The sequence below is a fragment of the Rhinopithecus roxellana genome, chromosome 11 (genome assembly GCF_007565055.1).
Source record: "Rhinopithecus roxellana isolate Shanxi Qingling chromosome 11, ASM756505v1, whole genome shotgun sequence".
Lineage (NCBI taxonomy): Eukaryota > Metazoa > Chordata > Mammalia > Primates > Cercopithecidae > Rhinopithecus > Rhinopithecus roxellana.
Window position 1 is genome coordinate 100993012 of NC_044559.1, and position 8405 is coordinate 101001416.

The following is an 8405-nucleotide window of genomic DNA, read 5'->3' on the forward strand; positions in this document are numbered from 1 at the left end:
AATGGGGACACTGATACATGTTGCATATGTGGAGGTAGATGCCTAGGATGGTAAGTGAGAACTTTGGTACCAATGTCTTGTGAGAAGAGGAGAGATGATTGCTGCCCTTAAGTATCTGAGGTGTTATCACATAGAAAAATACATATTTTGTGTGGCTGCAAAAGATATTACTGAAATCTGTGAGAGAAAGTTCTGAGGAAGCAGATATCAAATCACTAAATGAAAAATTTCTAAGCACAATGGAATAGGTCACCTAGTTAAAAAGTGAGTTCCCTGTCTCTGAGCTATTCTTTCCTTTATGTTAGACTGGGATTCTACACTGGGTTGGGAATTGGGCTGGGTTCTTCCAAAAATACTTGTAGCCTTGGGATTCTATTGTTATATATATACTCATGTTATATTAATGTAAATGTTGGCCACATAAAACAGTGTTGACATGGTAACTTGATTTTGGAGATTTTATTTCACTGACTTGGGCTTTGCAAAGTTCGTAAACTTTGTAAAGTCACAAAGATAACACGCACCCATATTTATTCGTACAGAATCCTTTTGAAGCAAGTAGGGCTGAGGAGGTACAAGTTTCTACTCTTAGCAGGTGAAGAAACAGCAGTTGGGGAAACGGGAGATGTACATCTGTTACTATTACCTCAGCATGATGTGCTTCTTGGAACGGAAGCATCTCACCTCCCTGAATGTGATTTCAGTGTTTAAAGAGAAGGTACATTTTTTGTTACAACATGACTCCTGAATGCAAGCCAGGAGCCTCATCTGGTGTTCAGTTAAATCAACAGCAGTTCTTTCCAGCACTGGAAGATAAACTAGCAATGTTGGACTTAGAGATGGTGTGTGTCATGTCAGGCTCCAGCATCATGCCTTCTTCAGGCATTTTCCAGGTAGTTTTGATGATTCTTCAGCTTTTGCCTTTCTTATTAATATACTTAAGCAGGTGACATCATCACATTTTGCAATGAGAGTGAGGCTTATGATGGCTTGAAAGGGTTTCCAGGGCCCAGGAACGCCTCTGTGACAGAGCTTCAGTGAGAAAAAGAAATTGTCCTTCTACATCTCAACCAATGCTCCTTCACCATGTTCTGCCTCCTCATTGACAAAAGTCCAGAAAATGGTCCTATATGCATTTGTTGATTACATAAAGGTTCTCAGTGTCCTGAAATTCTGTTTTTAACATTTATGATCAGTTATTGCACCTATGGAAGCCACTGTGGGGGTTATAGACATTGCCACTCTACAAGCTCCAGACCTCTGCCACCCCTTAGAGCTGGGGACCCCAACTTGCCAAGGAATTTCAAAGTCTCAGATTGAAGTCTGTTAGATATTAGTGCATATGTTTGTGGACATTTCACATTCGTTGTTTGCTGACTGACAAGTGACGTTGTTCACTTTGGTTGAGTATATCATAGAGAAACAGAAAGATGGTTTTGTATCTCAACCTCTCCTCTTTCCAAGCCCTAATTCTTTGTTCAAGGGTGAGACCCCACTTCCCCATTCTCAGGAATGTACTGTATTTTTATCTTTAAGTGTGCCTGTAGCTTGAAATCATAGCTAACACTTCTCATGTAGTCCTAAACACAGAGGTCTGGTAGAGGGAACCAAGATTCTTAAAGGATAAGCGATACTGGAGGAGCTTAGAGTGAGTAAGGGCAAGTAGAGTGGACACACAGTTAGTTATTGGGATGAAGATCAAAGCTTTGAATTTGCCCTGCATGCCCTGGCTCTGGCCTGCCTCTCTACTCCAGCCAGCACCAGACCTCTTGCTCCTTTCCAGCCACTGCCTTCCTTTCAGAGCATTGGAGATACCGTGCTCTCTCCATGCACTGCTTCCCTGACATGTGTCTTCTGTCTGGAATGGCCTTCTCTTTCTTTTTCATCTAGTTAATTTCTGTTCAGCCTTCAGATTTGAGATCAAGTGTCACTTCCCCAAGGCAGCTTCATAACTCTCAGAATACCATGTACCTATTCCTTGTAGGACTGATTCCAGGTGCTCCTTTATAATATTTAATGGTGTGATGACTTGACGCATATCTGCCTTCCTCACTGTTCTGTCCTTTCCATAACAAGCGGCCAAGTCTGTACCTTTTATCCTTGGTATGTCCCGAGTGCCAGATGCAGTACCCAGCATAGAGTGGGTCCTCAATAAGGTATTTGTGGGGTATGGGAACATCAGTGGCCTCAGATATGCTAAAAAATAAAAGTACAATGAGAAAATGGACTTTCTTCCAGCTGGGGAGGATCAAAGAGGAAGTAGTGTTTGCAGAATGAACAGGATTGGAGTTAGCAAAACAGAACAGAGCATTTTAGGCAGTCTGAGTGTGGTCATGGAGGTAGAAAGCACAGGACAAGTGAGCCCTGGGAAGTAATATGATTTTTCCTTGTATATCCATTTCTTGGCCAATCTGTATCCCTGTTTTAAGGGTAAGCCCATCAGGTCTGCAGCTATCCTGTAGTGTTGTATCCCATTGTGGAGAACTGTATCTACCCTGATTCTCCAGCACCTAGCTGGGCCTGCCGCTATGTAGGGATTCAGGCGATCCAGTGAGACAGCATCATTCTTGGAACCTGGGCAGGGGCTCAGCTTGCCAGAGGGACAAGTAGCTCCAGCTCTAGGAATAGAAAAACTACAACGGTATGGAATCCGGCAGAGTGTTGGAGCACTCTGCTTCTGCTTCTAAGGGTCCTTCCAGCAAGGGCTGGAGCCCACACACTGGCTGCCACTCTTCTTATTGAAGCCATTCCTACAAATTTTATAAAATTAATCAGAGAAGCATGGAGGGGAGAAACAAAAATAAACCAAGCTGGCAGCGCAGTCAGTGTTTGTCATGAGGTCAGCTTGCTCTCTGACCTGCTTCCCCATAGTGGTTTGTAGCCTATTGTCCCAGAATCACGCAGACCCCGCTGTAAGACTATAGCTCCCCTGAACTGCTGTATAGATAACAACTCAAACACTACAAAACATTAAGCTTTTCCTCTGAGATATTCCTTCATGTCCTGTGTACCAGTGAAACTACTGACACCTGCTTGCCTGAAGGACCCCACAAGATGCTGACTCACTAAAGAATGCAGTTCCCATATCCCCTTTACCCTTCTTAGGAAAACTTTTGACTTTTGACCCTCATTGTCCCTGATCCCCTTAAAAACGCCAGCCCAGGAAAAATCAGGGAGATGGATTTGAGGGTCTCCACTCATTTCCTGACTCAGTGACCTGTGATCATTAAACTCTTTTTCTGCTGCAAACCCTGCTGCCTCAGTGTATTTAACTATTACTGTGTAGGAGGCATATGAAACTGTTGGTCCTACAGCCTTATCGGTAGCTATTTTAATACTTTCCTTCTTTTAGCCTGCATCTATGGTTAGATAGAAAATACATGGCATTTCCTTCTGAATCCATGGTAGACATTGCTAATTGACCAGGGTTATCTTTCCTGATGAACACAGACATAGTCTCAGAATCCTTCTTAACACAGCCTTAACCAGCTGTGGTAGGCAGAAAGTCTACCCACCCAAACTTTTAACTTTGGAAGAATCCTTTAGATAATAACTATGTGTTGTTTAAGCCACTAAACTTGTGATAATTTGTTACAGCAGCCATAGAAAGTGAGTATACCAGCTAGTCAGCACACAAATCACAATCTATTTGCCCTTCCTCAACAATGGTGCCATTGTAAGGGCACTGGTGTTGGCATCCTGCTTTACAAATTACATCTGCTTTGACTGTGGGTCCAGTTTCCTCATCTGGAAAATAGATAGAATGATGTCTTGCCTTGGACATGTGGAAAGCACATGGGAACAACCATAAAGTCTTCTTTCTCCCCTAATAACTTTCTAACCAAGAACTTGGATATAGAAAAACAAGATTCTTCCCTGTGTACTAAAACAAAAGGCAACGTTTAATGAACTAGAGCAGAAAATCATAAAGTTACATTAAACGGTCTGAATGGTGGTGAAGAACTGACTATAACCTGTTTGAAGATATTAACCTATCTAATAGAAACAGATAGGTATTAACATATCTAAAGAAAGACATCAGGCTCCGCCACTTACTAGTTTTATTATCTTGAGCAACTTACTTAATCTATTAGAGCCTCATTGTCTCTCTTTGTATTCAGGATTATGGTGCAGATTCAATAAGATATCCATATAAAGTTTTTAGCGTAATACCTGGCACAGAGTCAGTACTTAATATATTTGTTTATTTGAGACTGTTGGCTAAATATGGAGACTTAGAAAAGAGAGTGTCAGAAAACAAATACCAACAGCATCTTTTGGGGGATAAATGGGCCAGTAAATAAAATTCCCCTCCCAAGTTATGAATTAACCAATACTTATTAACACACAAGCCCAATGCCTAGAGACCAAAATATCAGAGCTACCGGCAAGACCAGATTGTAGAACACTCTTTCTACTCATATATTGATGCATTGATTTTGCACCTTCATGCAATTGCTTTGCTTTGCTTCTTAGTGCCCTATGTTTTTATTCCCCAGCAGGATCGAGAGAGTGTCTCTGGTCTTCTTTTCTTGGATCTACTTTCTCTACTCCAGCTGTAGTTGACATCTGCCCTTCTTTTTGGCTGTTCGGAATTCAAACCCCCTTCTTGTATCTGCAGGGAGATTCCTTCCCTGATGGGGTAGGGCCATCTCCTACTTAGAAGCTGAAAATGCCACATGCTCACTTTCCTAGCTTTTCCTGAAACTCTGTGACTTAGACTCTGCCTATCAGATATGTCCACCCCAAGTTCCGGTCCAAAGGAATTAACTTAAAGAGGTGGGGGTGTCTAAAATCCTGTCTGGTGATGGAAGAGAATGGAGGCAGCAGCTCCATCCAGTTGCCTGAGGCATTGGCAATGACAGTTCTGACAGCAGAATCTTAGTGTTTTCAGTAGACCAGTTCAATGGCATAATTTTGGCATTGTTTCTGGCTGGCTAACACCTCCACATCTGGTTCTCTGTCCTCCCCAGAGATAATGTGATGTAAGAATGCCATTTTAATAAACTCTTTTCTAACAGATCTCTAGAATCCATCTCTGTTGCTTGCAACTAAGAACCCTGATGAATAGACCACACCCGCTTCAAGTACTTTGGGAAGTGAGGAACCATTTCCCTTGAAGGGTCTGTAGTGCATTCCAGTTGGGCTGTAATGAAGTGGTCATTGACTCTGTGGCACAAAAGGTTTTCTTTTGTATTCTTACTCAGCCCATTTCCTTCTTGTGCTTCAAGGTCAGGTACAGAGTACTGCATATGCCTAATAGGAGGGAGCTGTTCATCAAACTGAATAATCAGTTTGGCTCAATAGCTTAAACAAGTCCTGGTTTAAGTCCTCACCAGATGGATCTTGTCAGAATCACTAGAATTAACTAGATATTCATCCATCCAACCAACCAATCAACCAACCATTCACCAATATTTATTTGGGGTCCTGTATAAGCCAGTCATGCAATTGTGGGTACAGGAGATACAGGCTGCCTCATGACCAAAAATATATGGGGGTAACTGGTGAAGTTTTCTGAAGCATCAGGGCCAATCCCATCTGAAATATCAGGGTCAATTTCCTCTCTGTGATGGTGTCCACATTACTCTGACTGGCCCTAGTGCATTTATAGCCGTTCTAGGACCACAGGATCTCAACAGAATCCCTGACTCAGTCATTCTCTGTCCCATGGCACCATGTATTTTCTCAACAGCACTGACTACTATCTGAAATTATCTTATTTATTGGTTTACCTGTTTATTGTCTTTCCCTTCCTTTTACCTCATGGGACTGCTTTGTTGGTTTTGTTCACTGACTACTACTAAAATCCTGATTGACGAAGCCTTGTTCAAAGAACCAATAAATTGGCTCTAGAGAGAAAACTCTCTTGAGCTGTGATTTGGAGCAGGGCTAAGGGATAGCTACTGTTGACTAGGAGGTTACAATGAAAAGACTTTGAGGAATTCCTGCAGTATGTAGAATGTATAGAGGAATCTCTCTCTCTCTCTTTTTTTTTTCCTTCAACTTTTATTTTAAGTTCCAGGGTACATGTGCAGGATTTGTTACATAGGTAAACATGTGCCATGGTGGTTTCCTGCACAGATCAACCCATCACCTTGGTATTATGCCCAGCATCCATTAGCTATTCTTCCTGATGCTCTCCCTCCCAACCCATAGGCACCTGTGTGTGTAGTTCCCCTCCCTATGTCTATGTGTTCATATTATTCAGCTCCAACTTATAAGTGAGAACATGTGGTGTTTGGTTTTCTGTTCCTGCATTAGTTTGATGAGGATAATGGCTTCCAGCTCCATCCATGTCCCTGTAAAGGACATGATCTCATTCCTTTTTATGGCTGTATAGTATTCCATGGTATATATGTACCACATTTTCTTTATCCAGTCTATCACTGATGGGCATTTGGGTTTATTCCATGTCTTTGGTATTTTCATGTCAAACAGTATTTCTGCTTCTAGGTCTTTGAGGAATCATCACACTGTCTTCCACAATGGTTGAAATAATTTACACTCCCACCAACAGTGTAAAAGTGTTCCATTTTCTCTACAACCTTGCCAGCATCTATTGCTTGTGGACTTTTTAGTAATTGCCATTCTGACTAGTGTGAGATGGTATATCGTTGTGGTTTTGATTTGCATTTCTCTAATGATCAGTGATGTTAAACTTTTTTTCATATGTTTGTCCATTGCATAAATGTCTTCTTTTGAGAAGTGTCTGTTCATGCCCTTTGTCCACTTTTTAGTGGGATTTTTTTTTTTTCAATTGTAAATTTGTTTAAGTTCCTTGTGGACTCTGGATGTTAGACCTATTAGAGGGAGAGATCGCAAAAATTTTCTCCCATTTTGTAAGTTGTCTGTTCACTCTGATGATAGTTTATTTTGCTGTGCAAGAAGCACTTTAGTTTAATCAGATCACACATGTCAATTTTTGCTTTTGTTGCAAAACTGCTTTTGGTGTTTTCATCATGAAATCTGTGTTATGTCTATGTCCTAAATGGTATTGCCTAGATTTTCTTCTAGGGTTTTTATAGTTTTAGGTTTTACATTTAAGTCTTTAATCCATCTTGAGTTAATTTTTGTATAAGGTGCAAGGAAGGAATCTAGTTCCAATTTTCTGCATGTGGCTAGCCAGTTCCCCAGCACTATTTATTAAATAGAGACTCCTTTCCTCATTGCTTGTTTTTGTCAGGTTTGTTGAAGATTCGATCATTGTAGCTGAGCAGTCTTATTTCTGAGTTCTCTATTCTGTTCCATTGGTTTATGTGTCTGTTTTTGTGCCAGTACCATACTATTTTCATTACCTTAGCCATGTAGTACAGTTTGAAGTTGGGTAGCATGGTGACTCCAGCTTTGTTCTTTTTGCTTAGGATTGTCTTGGCTATTCAGGCTCTTTTTTGATTTCATATGAATTTTAAAACTAATGAGAACAAAGAGACAATGTACCAGAATCTCTGGGACACAACTAAAGTAGTGTCAAGAGGTAAATTTATGGCATTAAATGCCCACATCAAAAAGCTGGAAAGATCTCAAATTAATAACCAAAACTAAAAGAGCTACAGAACCGAAACCAAACAAACCCAAAACTAGCAGAAGACAAGAAAAAAAGAAAACTTCAAGCCAATATCCCTGATGAACATTAATGCAAACATCCTCAATAAAATACTGGCAAACTGAATCCAGCAGCACATCAAAAAGTTTATCCATCACTATCAAATTGGCTTCTTCCCCAGGATGCAAGTTTGATTCAATATATGCAAATCAATAAATGTAATTCATTACATAGGCAGAACTAAAGACAAATACCACATGATTATCTCAATAGATGCAGAAAAGGCCTTCAATAAAGTTTGACATCCCTTCATATTAGAAACTCTAAATAAACTAGATATTGAAGGAACGTACCTCAAAATAATGAGAGCCATATATAACAAACCCACAGCCAATATCATACTGAATGGGCAAAAGCTGGAAGCATTCCCTTTGAAAATCAGCACAAGACAAGGCTGCCCTTTCTTACCACTCCTATTCAACATAGTATTGGAAATTCTGGCCAGAGCAATCAGGCAAGACAAAGAAATAAACAGTATTCAAATAGGGAGAGAGGAAATCAAATTATTTATGTTTGCAGTTGACATGATCTAGAAAATCCCATTGTCTCAGCCCAAAAGCTTCTTAAGCTAAAAAGCAACTTCGGCAAAGTCTCAGGATACAAAATCAATGTGCAAAAATTGTTAGCATTCCAATACACCAACAACAGGCAAGCAGAGAGCCAAATCATGAATTAACTCCCATTCACAATTGCTACAAAAAGAATAAAATACCCAGGAATACAGCTAACAAGAGATGTGAAGGACCTCTTCAAGGAGAACTACAAACCACTGCTAAAGGAAATAAGAGAGGACAGAAAC